The sequence below is a fragment of the Protomyctophum parallelum genome (genome assembly GCF_964188405.1).
Source record: "Protomyctophum parallelum genome assembly, chromosome: 4".
In the NCBI taxonomy this organism is placed as follows: domain Eukaryota; kingdom Metazoa; phylum Chordata; class Actinopteri; order Myctophiformes; family Myctophidae; genus Protomyctophum; species Protomyctophum parallelum.
This window is the reverse complement of record NC_139700.1, coordinates 44,861,332-44,878,883: the sequence shown is the minus strand read 5'-3', so window position 1 is coordinate 44,878,883 and position 17,552 is coordinate 44,861,332. Positions and strand designations below refer to the sequence as shown.

Genomic DNA, 17,552 nt, shown 5'->3' with positions numbered 1-17,552 from the left:
CTCCAATAAATATTGCGGCAGATGCAGCTATAGTCACACTAAATGGATGATTATGAGAAACCGTGTGTGTGCGTGCGTGCACACGTGCGTGCACACGTGTATGTGTATAACGTCATGCCAGGGAATGTCATAAGTCATGACCTCTTGTAAAAAAAGAGGCATTAGTTTCTCTTATCTGTGTTCTCTCATCTGTAGTGTGTGTGTGTGTGTGTGTGTGTGTGTGTGTGTGTGTGATGTGTGTTTTCCATGTGTAGTAGATTCTGTGACACAAGGAGCACTGGGGGAAAGAAAACATTTCAATAAAGATCCCCCTCCTGACAAAACAAAGTGTGTGTGCGTGTGTGTGTGTGTGTGTGTGTGTGTGTGTGTGTGTGCGTGTCATCGGGTCATAATGAATAACAAACAACTGAAACAACTCATTCTACTTTACATTCTCAACCTATCAGCTGTGGTAAAAAGTAACTAATCAGGCCTAATGTATATTTACTAACCTTTTAAAAGATGATGTATTAATTGTTATTATTAAAGAAGTAGTATAGGCCTATTCAAATTAGCCTATGGGCCTACTTGTAACTGAGTAGTTAGTTTAGTTATTATCATTGAATGTTTTGTTGAATTGAGTACAAAGGAAATGACCCCAATGGAAACAATTAAGCCATATAGTGCTTTCTTTGGTTTAAAATCATCTAAACAGACAACCTTGTACTATAGGCCTATATGAACTGCAGTCTCCTGCTTTGGCAAACTATTCATAAAGTATATATAGGCCTATTGAGTCGCTCGGTCTGGATTAAGAGCAGTTGCTATTAATGCATACATTGTCAATCAATCAGAATCAACTTCATTGTCACGTGCAGGTTTTCAGGTGTAAAACAAGCTCCCTCATTTTTGTTATTTCCAGAATGCAAGAAGAAGAAGAAGAAGAAGGGAGAGGGCAAGGAGACGAGAGATATAGTATTTTGTACTGTCTGTGGCTGCCAGTAAATACATTACATTTATCCTAAAGTACTATAAGCTTAGAAGAGTATAACGAATATAACACACCGTCCCACGACTCCCCCCACGATGGAGCATAAAATTAGGCTTTATAAATGACCCCCCCCCACCCAGCCCCCAGCTGACTGGCCGGGTTGGGTGCGTGCGCGTGTGTGGAGCACGTACACGCACGACACACACAACAGAGCAGAGCGAGAGAGAGAGAGAGAGAGAGAGAGAGAGAGAGAGAATAGCAGCAGCTGAGTTGAAGTAGAGAAGTGTTTCAGATTCCAAGAAGAAGCCCAAAGGACCTTTTGATAGAAAGAACAGCCAGCCAGAGAGCTGGCCATAAAGCAACCTTCTGAATAGCAGACTGGCTGCTGTTGTTGTTTGTTGGGATTACAATAGTTTACTTTAAATGCCACTAGATTAAGCTCAACTAACTGTTGTACTGTTGTGTGTGTTCGTCGGTTCTCACTACAGTGTTCTCGCCGATCACCAGAGCGCCACCGTGGAACTGTTGGATTGTATATCAGCTGTAGCTGGAACTGTTGTGTGAGCGTCGAGTTTTTTTTCTTTTCTTCCGTCGAGTGTTTTTATTAACTGGGAGTTGTAAATTAAAAAAAAGCACTTCTACTACGACACAAACAACAAACATTCCTGGAGGAAAATAAAAAGCGTTTGTTTTAAATTAAAACACGCCACCGGGTTGTTGGGGGAAAAAAGCCGGATCGAGTCGCCGCTTCTTTTGAGGTAAGAATTTAAAGAGCTCCCCATGAAGTCAAATCAAAACAAAGTGTCCTAAAACAAATGTTTGTGTTTGTGAACGTACGTGTTTGTTTATCACCCCGAAGCCACTTAAGAATGCTGTGGCTGCTGCGTGGTAGCATCTCGTAGCGTTTTAAGTTGACAAATAATGCTTTATTGCGGCTACAGTACAGAGACAGAAAAACGGAATCCGCAGCTTTTTCTCGTCTGGAAAGAGAGAGAGAGAGAGAGAGCTCTTTCCAGTTTCCACGGTGGTGGGGACTGGGTTTGTTGTGTGTCGCGGACGGGGGGCTGTTTTTGCTAGAAATTGAGCTCCCATTTACACAACAATGGGTTTAAAATATCTGTGTCTACAATCTCTACTAACTAGTCTAGTGTCCTACTCATCTCTCCACACATCTATGGGGTTAGATAAATCTCTGCCTGCAGCTACACTCCATGTGTGTGGAGATCAATAGTTCAGATTTAACCAACGATGAGTGAATAGCATGCATAATACAGTGAAAGAACCCGCAACAGCAGGACAGTTTACTATAGTATAGCCTCCATGGGTTAAAAAATATTCAACTGTGGCTTCTTCTAGGCTACTAAACGTTTTGTCTGGCTCTTGTGCTGTCTGTGTTGAGCGTGAATGATCGGTGTATCATGTTATTGTTGGTTTACGTGGTATTATAGGCTATAGTATCGTTTGTGTTGTGCTGGACGGCGGGGTTAAATTATTAACGCAACTGTGGTTTGTTTGGAGTGTTGGTTGTTTTTGTGTGTAAACCCGGGTTTATGGTGAAATGCATTTAAAAGCAGCTTGTGGTGATCTCGCTAGTAGACGGTGTGTGTGTGTGTGTGTGTGTGTGTGTGTGTGTGAGAGAGAGAGAGAGAGAGAGAGTGTGTGTGAGTCTGAGAGAGAGAGAGGGGGGTCGTCATGCGTGTGTGTGGAAAGCTGGCATCCTTCCCACGCCCCCCCAGGGGGTCCCGTCCTGTCATAACCCAGATGATCTGTCTGTCTCTAATGACACGGAGACAGGGTCGACCTGTCTGTCTGTCTGTCTGTGTGTCTGTCTAACTATGTGTCTGTAGGGCATTGAGTTCATGAATGCTCTCTGGTCTGTCCTTAAACCTTCTGTCTGTGCTGTCACTCACAGCATGACACACTGTCTGTTGTCTCCTTTTACTTTAATGAATCACTCATACTTTTGTTTGAGTATAGGCCTACTGTCTGTGGTCTTTTCGAATTGCTTTGATTTGAGACGTTCTTAAAGTTTAGATCAGTGGTTTTGCCCAAACTGGTCCATGTCAACAAGGACCCCCAAATTGACACTAATTAGCCCTATTTGAAAAGATATGCCATGCAGGGACCCCCCATAAGAGAAGATTTTCATAATAAAAGTTGGTTCGACGTCACATTACAGCGCCGAACCGAGTTCTATTGAGTATGAATCGGCCCTTAGTCTGCAGACCCCCATTTCTACCTCTGGGACCCCCATTTATATTGTAAAATCAATGTTAATTTAACTCTGAGATTGGTCCATTTGGTTCCATGTGTACACACTCAGAGTTACAGTCCATTTGGTTCCAGACTATCATTTACCTGGGGACCCCCTGGAACTCCCTCAAGGACCCCTGGGGGTCCCCGGACCCCACCTTGGGAAACCACTTGTTTAGATGGGCCCCGGGCCAATGCACAGGGGTTGACGGGTGTCGGAGGCGCTAATTGCCCCCATAGGGCAAGTACAGTCAGGTCACGTTCTACTTGCCCAGAAAGTACATCGTCCATTGTAAAAATGATAGGTAAAATTGCAACCAACGTTCAATTTACCTAAACTTATGCCAAATGCCTGCATAGCTATGAATATGACCATGGGTTCACACTTGGTATTTTATATTTTTACGTGTAGAAACTATAGTAAAATATACGCACATCACTTCAACAAGTGACATAGGAAAAGAGAAGGGAACCCACACACTCGTATGCTCCGAAAGGTTTATTGACGAGTCGTTTCGAGCCAATAAGGCTCTTGATTTGGTCAATCAGTTTGACCAGATGAAGAGCCTTGGCTCGACACGTCGTCAATAAATAAGGTAATAAACCTTTTTGGAGCATATTTTGAGTGTGCGGGTTCCCTTCTCTTTTTCTCATATTTTTACATGTAGCAACATTGAAAACAGCACATTATTATTATACGTAAATGGTGCTCGTATTCCACAGACCAGAAGACAGAGCGATCTGGTCAAGCATGTTCAGGTGTGTAGACACTGACTAAGAGCAAACTCCACCTCCAACATTAATATGAATATTAATGTATTATAAGTATTTCCTACATGGGGCTGCGCAGCTTTTACGAAGGTTAACTTTTTAGCGTGTTTAGGTTCAACCATTCTGGCTCTGTATTGATATTAGAAAAACAAGACTATTTTGGATGTGACATCGGAATCGGTATGTCTAGTTCAGCTCAGTTTACTTCAGAATCACCTTTTAATGTCACGTCAGTGACGTCGCTGGTTTACATCTCACAGCATATGAGCAGCACTGTCAGATACAGTATGTACATACATGACGTTAAACATACGGTGTGAAAGTGGTACCACGTTGGTACGTCCACATTCGTGATGCACTGAATATTCGGCAGAAAATGGCTAAAAATGCATTTTCGGCCTATTCGGTTTAGGCCCGAATAGGCAAAATATATCACCGAATAGTGTATGCAATTAATGCATTCAAAAGAGCTGAATAAATGTTTTATGGACCCATAATAGTGATTATTATTTTACGTTTTGCCATAATCATGTCTTTTGCCATAGATCAGGTAGCTTTAAGGTACGGCCATGACAGCAATGGTAGGAAAAAAAGATATATAATATTAATCATATTCGGTATTCGGTTTTCGGCCAACTGTTTCCTATATTCTGTTTCGGTTTCCCTTTCGGTGCATCCATAGCAGCAGGTGTACATGATTAGACAAACAAACACACAGGGCAGAAACGTCACAGGTAAACATCCACGTGGTCATGGCACTCGGGTGGCACAGTACAGTACAGTACAGTACAGTACAGTACAGTACAGTACAGTACAGTGGTAAAGCATTGTGCTGCTGCATCCGGCTTTGTCAAGTGTATTATTCCTATGCAGGCTGGGGCCGGCACCTGTCCGCAGCGTTGATGGATGGATAGATAGATACCTTTTATTATCCCGCGGGGGGGAAATCAGTCGCCCAGAGGCAGCAAAGCAGTTAAGGTTACAACATACAAGTAAGAATAAGAAGGATAAAAAGGTACTGTAGTACACGGAAGAAACAGGCAGAAGGTAAAGCAAGGTGCATGAATGTAGTACTGTATTGTATTGTATTGTCTGTATTGTATTGTATGACCTTTTCTGTAAAGGTTTGGTAGTGTTAATGTATTGTATTTGTTCTTTTCTTGTCTAGTTTTGTTTCATTTGTGGTCTTAATTGTTTGTATGATTCTTTCATGTACATTCTATGCAGTTATTCCTTTGGGACTGAACTGAAAAAGCAATACAAATGTGAATCATTAACCCATTCTGAACGGGAACCCATTTTGGTGTTAGCATCATGTTATACTTTAGCTATTGAAAAATAGCAGATCTACAAGCTCATAGCGCGCCACCGAGTGGCGCGCTACGAGCTTGTAGGTCTGCTTTTTTTTGAAAAATCAAAGAACGACTGACATTTTTAGAATCTGATCTCAGGTCAGAATGGGTTCATCAGACCAGTGTGTGTCCAGTGGAAACCTCGTATGAATCTGATCTCAGGTCAGAATGGGTCAGAATATGTCCTCCCGGTGGGGACTCCTCACTGGCAGGGGAGCCAGTGAGGATACAGCAGTGATGACGACGCACATAAACGTGTGCGTGGGGCCCGCCCCGTGGGGAGGAATCAATTTGCATAACGACTAAATTCGGTGCGTGTAAAAGGGGTAACAATCCACATTTCAAGTCAACTCCACATGGGAGCAGTAATGTGTGCACAGAGGAACAGATCAACATGAAGGAAAGGGGGGGAAAAAGTCTGTTTAGCCTTCAGGCTAGTAAAACAAGTTACAGTTGACAGGCCCATCAGTCTTCCTGTTCTCAAACACTATATGCTTATTTGTTTCTATTTTGCGTTATTGTTTTTCTTTTGGGCATTGGTTGTGTAATGTGGCTCCTGGTAATACTGCTCACACACACTCTCGTCAAAAGTCAAAGTCGTACGATTTGTCACACACGCTACCGCAGTGACATTTGTTCTCCGCATTTGACCCAATCTCTTGGAACGGTGAGCTGCAGCCGCGCTGCGCTCGGGAATCATTTGATTAGTAGATTTGACCCCCCCCCCCCCCATCCAACCCATTGATGCTGAGTGCCAAGCAGGGAGGCATTGGGTCCCATTTTTACAGTCTTTGGTATGACCCGGCCGGGGATCGAACCCCGACCTGACCTCCCGGTTTCAGCCTTTCAGGGCGGACACTCTAACCACAAGGCCACTGTCTGGTCCGTCTGTCTCTTAATGTGTCAATTGACTGATTGCCTATGTGTTATGGATCAGGGGTGCACATAATGTTAAATGGTAAATGGTGCATTTATATAGTGCCTTTATCCAAGGCGCTTTAACATAGATTGTGCATTACATTCACCCATTCACACACACATTCATACACCGATTGCGGCAGAAGCCATGCAGACAGGAGGAGCCGGGATTCCAACTGCCGACCCATGGATCATTGGACGACCTGCTCTACCTCCTGAGCCACAGTTGCCCATGTTTTTGGGCTAGTTCTCAGAGGAGCACCTGGAGATTGCCGGCTGGTGCGCACTGCGGGGCAGTGTCTCTACTCTGCCACCAGAACATTACTTTAGCCAGCATGAGACAGATAAATAACAGATACTCACCTAATGCCACTAGGTTCAATGTTTAACGTAAGTGTGTACATCGTTTAAGTCACAGACGCATGGTTTTCATATCATAACTACATTTATTACATGGCTTGGTTGAATTGAATGCTTGATTCTGATTGGTCAATCGCTGAATTCAGGCGGTGAGTTATGTCTTGATAATGACCACTCCGCTCTATAACAGACCGCTGCCTAATCAAACCCTCTGAGCACCAGCTGTGCGGCTGCGCCCGCTTGATTTACCCGCTGTTTCCAACATGACAGCCATGCATTGTAAACACACACACACACGGTGACACACAATGTCATTTACATCTAAACATTGCTCTCTCAAATGTTTTTGAAAACATTTGAGCGAGAAATAGTTTAATGTTTAATCCACGTGGTGGGTTCTTGCTTGGAGCGGAATCATAACGACTTAATTGTAACCAAGCTTGGTTACAACCGAAACAGACTTCCTCCTCCTCATTCAAAATAAGAGACCCTCGCTGATTAGTCACTGGTCTAGTTTTATTTCTAAGTCTACTTACAGTAGATAGACATTTGTAGTATTTGACACCAGAGCTAGTAAATGTTGTACTGGCGGCAGTATGCAAGAGCTCTTCATATCGCTGCCGCGTGCAACATTATTTTGACCACGCATGCGCATTTGCGCACTAGTTATGTGCACCCCTGGTTATGCTCCTGTTCCTATACCTGATTATAATCTGTTGTGTTCACTCACCTACCTGGTTTGGGTGTGTCAGTGATATCAAATTGCCTGTTCATTTGTAATTTTCACGTGGAGACAGACACTATTTAATGGGTCTCAGTATGGTTGTCAGTCTAGTTCTCGCCCTGATCGGGTCGACATATATCTTTATACATTCAAGGTTGTTTTTTAACTCCATATCTTTTTCCCTGCATGTTCGGAATCGGATCTCTTCTTCTTTTATAATTCCAGCGTTGACACTATAGAAGAACCATCAGTGGACTTAGTTTTTAGATATTGTTATTGCCTTTGAGCACCCGGTTGGCTTCTGTGTTTAGTTTTTTCTATTGATCTATTGATATTATGGCCTTGAATAATCTGCCGATGATACTGGTGCTATAATGCTGGTGTTATGCTGGTGGGTTAAAGGACCACTTCACCACTTTTCAACCTATCTTCATATAATAGGTCCTCACTCATAATCATGGTAAAATGGCACCATTTCTTTCTACTCGGTCTGTGTCTCATGGGAGGGCTGTGGGCAGTTGACCAGTGACATCATCGATGGGGAATCCAAGCTAATAGAAACTGCAGGCTTTCTAGTCCTGAAAAGTTGCAATGCGAAAATGGAAGTCAAAAACTAAACATTTTTGTAAAACAAATCTTGTTTAAAAAAATATCTGCCTAACGATGATGATGTCACTGGTGGACGGGTTTCTGAACTCCCCACAGCCCTCCTATGAGAGACAGACTGAGTAGAAAAATAATAATTAAAAGATAGGTTGAAAAGTGGTGAAGTGGTCACAACTTTGATGATGGAGAGGGCTACTATATTTCCAAACTCATTCCAGGGAGGCACATTGCATATAATTTCCGTCGGGCCGGAACCTCTAATCTTATTTAGTAAAATATTTCTGTACTTTGCGTCATTCTAGTATGTCACACAAAAGTACTATTTCTGAATTGGAATCCTGAAAAGTCCAAATTGTATTTAATTTCAAATGCCTTTGCATTTATTATAATTATATTATAATTTAACTTCATGGACTTACATTCACATACAGTGTGGCTTACAAAAGTCATTAAATTAATATAGACATGTTTGCATGTTTGGAATTGGAACAGCAATAAATATATCAGTATTCTGATTAGTGTTGATTTCGTCGACTAAAACTAAAATGAACAATATTCGTCAACTACCTTTTTCCACTGATGAAAACTAAATGGAAACTAAATGAAAACTAAGCCATGATGACTAAAACTAAGACTAAATATACTGAAAATTTCGTCAACAAATAAAAACTAGCCTAAAATGTTAGGAAGGAACTAGTGGACAAGAGACCCAGTATACTGTAAGTCATTTTACAATTAGTTGCATGCTGAAAATAACCGATCTACAAGCCCACAACTTGTAGGCTTGGATATCGGCTATTTTCAACAAGTGAAAAAAACAGTCATTACGACTATTCAAGAGACTATGACTAAAACTAAAATCTGCCAAAAACAACACTGATTCTGATATTAATCTGCAGGCCGCACTAGGTGAAAGTGGGGGGCCCCCATATATTACAGTATACTGTACAGTGTGTATACAGGATGCACTGAAATATTATGTCTTATCGTGATGGTGATTAATGGTCTGAGATCTGCTGTTGTATCCTGTTATAAAAACACAAGTTAATTCCTCCTTCATTCCATCTGCATGTGTCTCACTTTCCTCTCTATATATTCCCGTCTGTCTCTGTCTCTGTCTCTCTCTGTCTCTCTGTCTCTGTCTCTGTCTCTGTCTCTCTCTGTCTCTCTCTCTCTCTGTCTCTCTGTCTCTCTCTCTGTCTCTCTGTCTCTCTGTCTCTGTCTCTGTCTCTGTCTCTGTCTCTGTCTCTGTCTCTGTCTCTCTGTCTCTGTCTCTGTCTCTCTCTCTCTCTCTCTCTCTGTCTCTGTCTCTGTCTCTGTCTCTCTGTCTCTGTCTCTGTCTCTGTCTCTGTCTCTGTCTCTGTCTCTGTCTCTGTCTCTGTCTCTGTCTCTGTCTCTGTCTCTGTCTCTGTCTCTGTCTCTGTCTCTCTCTCTCTCTCTCTCTCTCTCTCTCTCTCTCTCTCTCTCTCTCTCTCTCTCTCTCTCTCTCTCTCTCTCTCTCTCTCTGAGCCCCCACCGTGTCAGAGGGAATAGAGGGGTGTTTGTTAACCAGTTGCAGTGAGCATTTGCCTGCCGTGTAAAAAAAGAAAAGAAAAAAAGAACGGAAGAAACGGAAGAAAGGCAGTAGAATGTGGTGGTGTTGATGTGTGAGGAACAGCTGCCAACAGAACGACTGTAAAACCCAAACTGAAGTCAACTCCGCCCGGAGCTCCGTGTTGCAAATGGTTTAGTTAATTGCTGCGGAGAGGTTCACTTGTGTTTTTGTGTTGTTGTTCAGGGCTTTCTCTGTCTTTCGTGTCGATTCAGGAGCCGCACATGGCAATCATGAAAGAATTGTTTGTGGCCCGCACCCATCTGACCAGTGTTGTTTTTGGCAGCACATTTTGATTTAAGTTTTAGTCATAGTCTGACACCTGGAATGTTTTAGTGTTAGTCTAGTTTTAGTCGACTAAATATCATAACATATCTGTTGACAAAGTTGTCAGTACATTTAGTCTTAGTGTTGAGTGGTCAGATGGGTGGGCTGCTTGCCTTTTTCCAGAGCATGTCCAATGATAATAAATATATCAGTACCCAAAGTCAAATGCTTTAAACAACTTTATTAGGGGGGGGGGGGGACCCCTCGGGGGACCCCTCTAAGAAAGGGCCAAGACTAAAGAAAATCAATAAAAACTACTGTGGAATCATGAGAAAAAGGGAGGGCGGAGCTATAGCTGGAGAAAAGCCATTTGAAGAGTGTGGGTTTTCGAGAGCGTTTTTTGTCGATTGATTGTCGAATGCTAGTCTTTTTTTTTAACATTAATAATGTTATATTATCATCATTTAAATTGTGTTTTGCCAACAGGCCCACAGGTTGAGAGTCACGGGGTTCATGTTGTTGGCGCTACGCAGGATCAGCACTAAATATAAATGTAAATGACGACACATAATAACACTAACAATACTCAAAATAATAGTAATGTAAATGCCAATGATTTGTTGCATCAGATTACAGCATTTTGTTTCAGTCCACTACGTACGCGTGACGAGCACAGCTGTGAGACGTGAACAGCAGGCTGTATTAACCCATTCTGACTTGAGATCCGATTTTTCAAAAATAGCAGACCTACAAGCTCGTAGCGCGCCACTCGGTGGCGCGCTATGAGCTTGTAGATCTGCTATTTTTCAATAGCTAAAGCATGACATGATGCTAACACCAAAAAGGGGTTCCCGCCCAGAATGGATTAACCCACGGAATAATAATTACATAGAATCAACAATCTGCATGGTTTCCTGTAGAGAGAGAGAGAAAGAGAGAGAGAAGGAACACCTGGTGAGATCGTCTTGACACTATCATTTTCTCAACGGTGGGTTTGATTTATGTGTTGCATTTAATCACGGCTTTATTCACGGTGATGGAAGCTTTGTTCAGTGGTTCAAGCCAAGGTGTGTTCGGTGATTATTAAAGGTTTTTTTTTATCTGCATTCTTGTAGATTGTCCTGTAGCAATGTTTGCTATGAGTTGAAAGAAGTGTAGCCTGGGTTGCTTTCTATGGCAGGATCCGCGACATGAGACTAATTAATTAGAGCGACAGAGAGAGTGGAGTGTGTGCGTCAATTTAACAAAGGTGCAGACGATCAGAAATCAGCAGAGAGTGATCGACGTTTGCGCTACTCTATGCCGAATTGAAGTGGACTCGGCCCCAGACCTTTTTCTCTCCCTGGAAATAAAAACGTCTGGGTTTCCGAGGCTAAAAGAAGTGAGGCAGGACATGGTTGACCGTGAAGACAATCGTATACTAATAATGTATCTGGACCTGAGTGGGCTGTGCTCAGCTCTGCTGGGGTTCAAGTGGATAAATAATGGACTGCATGTCTATAGTGGCTTTCTTCACAGTTAGTGATGGCCATTTGGAGAAATGCTATTAAGTGGTAACCGTTAGGCCTTAACGGTTAATTAACCATGGTCCGTTAAGGAAATGTGTTTGAAAAAATGGACAAAGAATATATATAGTAAAAGATTTGTGCTGCATTTTCACGATAAAAAAAAAATAGCAGACCTATAAGTGGTAACCGTTAAAACGTTAAGGGAATGTGTTGGAAAAAATGGACAAAAAATATATATATTCAAAGATTTGTGCTGCATTTTCACGATTTTTCAAAAATAGCAGAACTACAAGCTAGTGGCGCGCTACGAGCTTGTAGGTCTGCTATTTTTCAATAGCTAAAGTATAACATAATGCTTAGTTAAAACACCTGGGGTTCCCACCCAGAATAGGTTAAAAACTACCGTTTGTTTTTCCCACAATAAAATGCTATTGACAATACATATATATATTTTTTACAATGAGGAAAATACTTCAACAAATTGTTTTCCATCATGAGACATTTGTCTTTATTTTATCAGTGAAACGGGAAAAGGGCTTTTACTTTGGTAGCACCAGTTTGTAACGGTTAACCATTAAACCGTTCGTATTAACCGGTTACCAATTTCTGAATGGTAAACCGTCACTAGTATTCACAGTGCTATACAGTGTTTGTGACATTGATCCACTGGATTCCTCCCTCTCTCTCTCTCTCTCTCTCTCTCTCTCTCTCTCTCTCTCTCTCTCAGAGAGAGAATGTTGGATCACTGGTCGTGTTCACAGACAACCAGGTGATTGCATCCCCCTCATCTCCTGTATCCTGCCATCCTGTGTGTGTGTGTGTGTGTGTGTGTGCGCGCGCGCGCGTGTGTGGTTCCATCACTCCGTATGGCCTCACAGCAGCTCTGTAGAGAGTATAGTCCAATACTCTGTTGTGTACTCGAGTACACGGGGGTACGGGTTAAAGATGCAGTGGCTCCTCCATCTAACCCTTATCCACACATCCAAAAACAGTCTGTAAAGAATGTTTATTGTCACCTCACAGATCTGCAGGTGTAAAACACTGCTTGCTCCATCGTTTTGGTTATCTATCTATTAAATGCACCACATCTCCGTCTGTCTCGACACGTGCGTTCCACACCCCCACAGGGAGAGCAGTGCCCGGCGTTGAGTCGGTCGGAGCCACGGTTGTCCAGAACCGCCACAAAAGGCCTCTATATATATATATATATATATATATATATGGAGCTGACCTGTTATGACATCACATGATGTTCCTGACACCAGCATAGACTCCATATTTGACATGCCTGACAAAGAACTCCATATATGGGCATAAAAGGCACACAGACATAAAAACTGGGTGGGTGTGGGGCATACATTTCCAACTTGCATCGTTCCATGTAGGCCAGTGCCCAGCGATCGGTGATCGGCCGATATTCATTCCAATCGGTGATCGGCAATTTACCCAATCTGGAGAAACCGTTTTGATGTGGGTTTTTGACAAAGAATAATTTTGGATAATAGTAAAAATTTGCCCCTTACGCACGAGACCTCGGATCGGACCTAATCAGTATATCGGCCGATCACGAGGAGAAACTATCGGTGATCGGGATCGGTCCCAAAAAGACCTGATCGGAGCACCCTGGCAGTGCCCAACGGGCACCGCTCTAGTTTCCATAAAGAATAAAAGGGCCCAAGGGGGCTTACAGTATATATTTACACATAGTGTGTCTGCTTAGACTCATACGGTTCCAGTTGACGGGGCCAGCCTGCAGGCGACAGACAGGCTGATATGGGCCTTTTTTATCAGCCTCCCCCCCCCCCCCTTGTCCAAAACAGGCCAGCGGTGCCCCTCCATTGTACTTATTAAGTACGTACTTGAGTACGTGTACTTAGCTACTTATTGCTCCGTGCGGCGTGCGGTGAGGTTCATGTCATCACTCAGTATCTCCTCACAGCCATTCCTCCGAGAGCGAGAGAGAGAGAGAGAGAGAGAGAAGCCACAACTAAATGGTCTCTCTATTAAATGGACCATCTATCTATCGGCTCAATGAGAAAATTGGAGGAGGCTTCATTTAATGGGCCGCCGTGATGTACAACGGACCCCGCTGTTATCAGGAGACATGAGAAAATGAAATGTGCCTTTTCCGCTGGCGGAAATAATTTACTCTGTGCCTTTTTTCATCAGTGTTTTTAAAGGCCATAAAACAGAAGAGTGTTTCGGCACGCTGCTAGAAGACATATCGCTTTGAATTCTGCAAAAAATAAAAGAAAAAGGTTATTTCAGCAGTTTGATGGTCCTGTCTCCGTGTCTCGTAGGAAATGGACCTCCCTGGTGGTTATTCGCTGTCAACGCACGGAACACTATACGCCGGAGACACTCATGCCTCCTTATAGATCTGGTATCTTCAGTAGAGCTAATAGATTTGATAGCCCGACATAGATAGTGATACTCCGACAGATGCAAGATTGTTGGGGTCCGATGCTGCACCGTACATTATTTGTCTGTGAAAAACAAAGTCGATTTGATGAATTTCCATCCAGCAACACTGTGGCCGCGTTCGTAAATAACGCACTGAGCGCACTGTGCAATGCAAGCTAATAGGCGAGTGCTTTTCCGAACGCACCCTGTGTTATGACATGGCTAGTTTAACGGACCACTTCACCACTTCATATAATAGGTCCCAGTAATAATCATGATACAATGGCACAATTTGTAGTACAATGGCACTCGGTGCCGCGCTATGAGCTTGTAGATCGGCTATTTTGTCCAACCTTCACGCAAATTGGTAGGCCCACATTGAATATGTACATGATTACATGCATACATCATGAATAAATTATTTTTCATACTGCACATTGCCATTATAGGCCAAAGAATAAATGCCACCCTACATATGTTTTTTCCAAATCAGCCTCATGGTGACGCTGTAACAGGCCTGTTTCTATTCGACGTATAACTGGACCGATTGGTGTGAAACTTGGGACGCACACTCCCTAGAGCAGGGGTAGGCAACCTTAGGCACGGGTGCCAACATCGGCACAGGGGAGGGTGATCACTGGCACACTGGCATTAGTGTGAGAGAGAGAAGGTTTTTCTTTTCAAATTAAATATTCCAAAAAGTGTATAGTCAGTTAAATTGAGTCTATTCACATTTACACATTACATGATAATTTACATCCTGCACATAATTGTACATTCATTCAAACTCCTAACTCATGACTGGGGAGGGATTAGGTGGGTTATTGCTCTGAGTTGAAGATCATTACCAAAATCTTTCTAAGCTTGTTATGTATATCCTATATGGACAATCAAAATCAATTGGGAATATTTCATTTTGATGTCGTGTCATAATTCTATATGGCACACACTGACTATCAGGAAAATGAAAACATGGCACTTCAGGTGAAAAAGGTTGCAGACCCCTGCCCTAGAGGCAAAGGAAAAACCTCAGCATTTTTCACATCTGCCATTTTTCATCACCACTTCACCAGGTGGCAGATGTTTTTGAAAGTGCATTTCTTGATATTGCTCCTTCATATTTTGCCCAAACATCACGCACATCGGTACACATTATCTTTATAGTCATGTGATCAACACAGCTGTCTGATCTATCTGATTTTGTCATAATCCATCCTGATTGGCTCAGATTGGCATCTCAGTTTTGCAGGAGTGGCTTGTTTTTTTTTAAACAAAATGCCTCAATTTATTAACGCCCGGTTTGCTGTGAAGCTTTGCAAATGGGTTATGGGTTCCATTTGTACACTATCAGAGATTCATACTCCTATTTTAGAGCCGCATAAAAGTCGGTTCGGCTCTGTAGAGCCTACAATGTGACGTCATTTGAGGTTCGGGGGGTGGCGGGTACCGTCCTAAAGTCGGCTCTTCGGTGCTACTGAACATTTCTGACCAGCCGAAATCATTTTGGCACTACAGCGCCGAAACAGCAGTAAAATAGGAGTATGAATCGGCCCTTACACTCCCGTAAGGGGCCATTTGGAACCCCCTTCAAAGGAACCATGAGTGTCCTGGACCCCAATTTTTGACACCCACTGGTATGTCTGAGTGCTTCATGTGAGCCAACATGCACCATATCAGCACCTTGTCCCAGAATGGAACAGAGCCTTCATTATTATTATCATTGGTACAAGGAAGTATAAGGAAGAGAGGCTCAATTTCTTTCCAATATGGCCGCCGCCGTGCATATAGAACCTATTGAGTCTTCACACACAGACCGACAGACAGACAGACACACATAAACATTCCCGCAGCGTTTCGCATGCTTCATCGCCGAGGAACGGGAAGTATTCAGTGACCTCCGAGTAGAGAGCATCTGGCTCCTGCCGGTGGGGTTGGCGGGGACGCAGGAAGCTTTTAGGGGTCTCGCTATAACCTATTCTGACCTGAGATCAGATTCTAAAAAATGTCTGTTTGAAAATGATAGTTTTCTGAAAAAAACTATGTTTCCGTGTCAGTCGTTCTTCGTTTTTTTAAAAATTGCTCGTAGCGCGCTATGAGCTTGTAGATCTGCTATTTTTAAATAGCTAAAGCATAACGTAATGCTAACACCAAAAGGGGTTCCCGCCTAAAATGGGATAATAAGGCGGGGCCCCTGAGTTCACCACGAGACAGGAAGTTCCAGGCAGGGCCCCGGCGTTGCTGACACTTCCTTGTTATCGAGAGGAAACAGGCGGCGCGTTTTTTGTGTGTCCAGCTCAAGGATTCTTTTGTGCTTATCTCACACGGCGGTGCCCCATTTCCTTCAGTAATGCGCACGCACAAAGGCACGCACATTTGTAGTGCTTTACTTGGATTTTAAAGACAGTGATTTTAGGAATGCCAATGATTTTTCTTTTCATCATTGCCCTACATTTATCGGTGCACTATACTATACTATACACCAGCACTCAGGCGTAACTCTCTACATTTGTGTAAATGATAAACACCAATATTTTTCTTGTGCTGAGCAGGTAAATTGGTCCTCACAAGTCAACACAATGTCTGTTCCTCATATCTTCTATATACTTGTGTGGAGCCGTTTTTTGTCCTCACACGTATAGTAATACAAACGTGTACGCGCACGCACGCAGGCACGCACACACACACACACACACACACACACACACACACACACACACACACACGCACACACACACTCTGTGGAGCAGGCTTCCCATAATAATGTCTGCCACGCTCCTCTTCTCTCTCTACCACTGTGTGTATGGCGGGATTCCTTCAGTGATGTCTCCTCTCACTGTCTAGCAGGTAATGAGCTTTAAAATGCTGTGGATTTGACAAGCTGCCTGCGGGCTGATAGCAGCCATGCAGACAGAGACTCTCTCTCTCTCTCTCTCTCTCTCTATTCCTGTCTGTCTGTCTGTCTGTCTCTGTGGCAGGAGGAGATATTTTTCGACACTAATAAGCCCAATGTCACTCGTGTGTCCTTTTAAAGTGAATCCTGCTCTCATTATAGACACACAGAGAGAGAGAGAGAGGGGGGAGAGAGAGAGAATGTGCGCGCGTGTGTGTCTGTGAGGCCTGCTTCAACATTCTAGCATATCTGTTGGTTTTGTTGGCTTCGTTAACCCGACAACCAGGACGTGTTCGATAACTTGACGACCGCGCTCACACTGAGCGGTGACACGGCGCTGGTTAGCAAGTAGCAGCTCATTAACCCATTCTGACCGGGCACCCATTTTGGTGTCAGCATCATGTTATGCTTTAGCTATTTAAAAATAGCAGATCTACAAGCTCATATCGCGCCACCGAGTGGCTATTTTTGAAAAATCGAAGAGCGACTGACATTTTTAGAATCTGATCTCAGGTCAGAATGGGTTCATCAGACCAGTGTGTGTCCGGCGGAAACCTCGTATGAATCTGATCTCAGGTCAGAATGGGTTAAAACTCATTCCCTAGCTGCCAAAGATGTCTTTGACGTCTTCGACTCATTCCCAACGGCGTGCCCTGACATTGCCGTCTTTGACGTCTTAACCCATTTTGGTGTTGTAACTGCATTATGTTATACTTTAGCTATTGAAAAATAGCAGACCTACAAGCTTACGAGCTTGTAGGTCTTCACTCGGGTATTCACTCCAATCGGTGATCGACAATTTACCCAATCTGGAGAAACCGATATTTTACACCATTTTAAGTGGTATAAAAGTCAATCGGGTATAATATATTTTGTGACAGTCCTAAACACACACACACACACACACATGGAACAGTTTTAATGCAGTTATTGACATAA

The 17,552-nt window shown here is 43.1% G+C and overlaps 1 protein-coding gene across 1 annotated transcript in view; it reads left to right on the top strand.

The window, feature by feature from the left end:
- The first annotated feature begins 1,250 nt into the window (after nt 1–1,250).
- LOC310858139 (tetraspanin-18B-like) overlaps nt 1,251–17,552 on the top strand; it is a 79,543-nt gene continuing 63,241 nt past the window's right edge. Inside the window, exon 1 of the mRNA XM_083764219.1 lies at nt 1,251–1,728. The gene's annotated coding sequence lies outside the window, so the exon portion shown is untranslated. The remainder of the gene's footprint in view (nt 1,729–17,552) is intronic.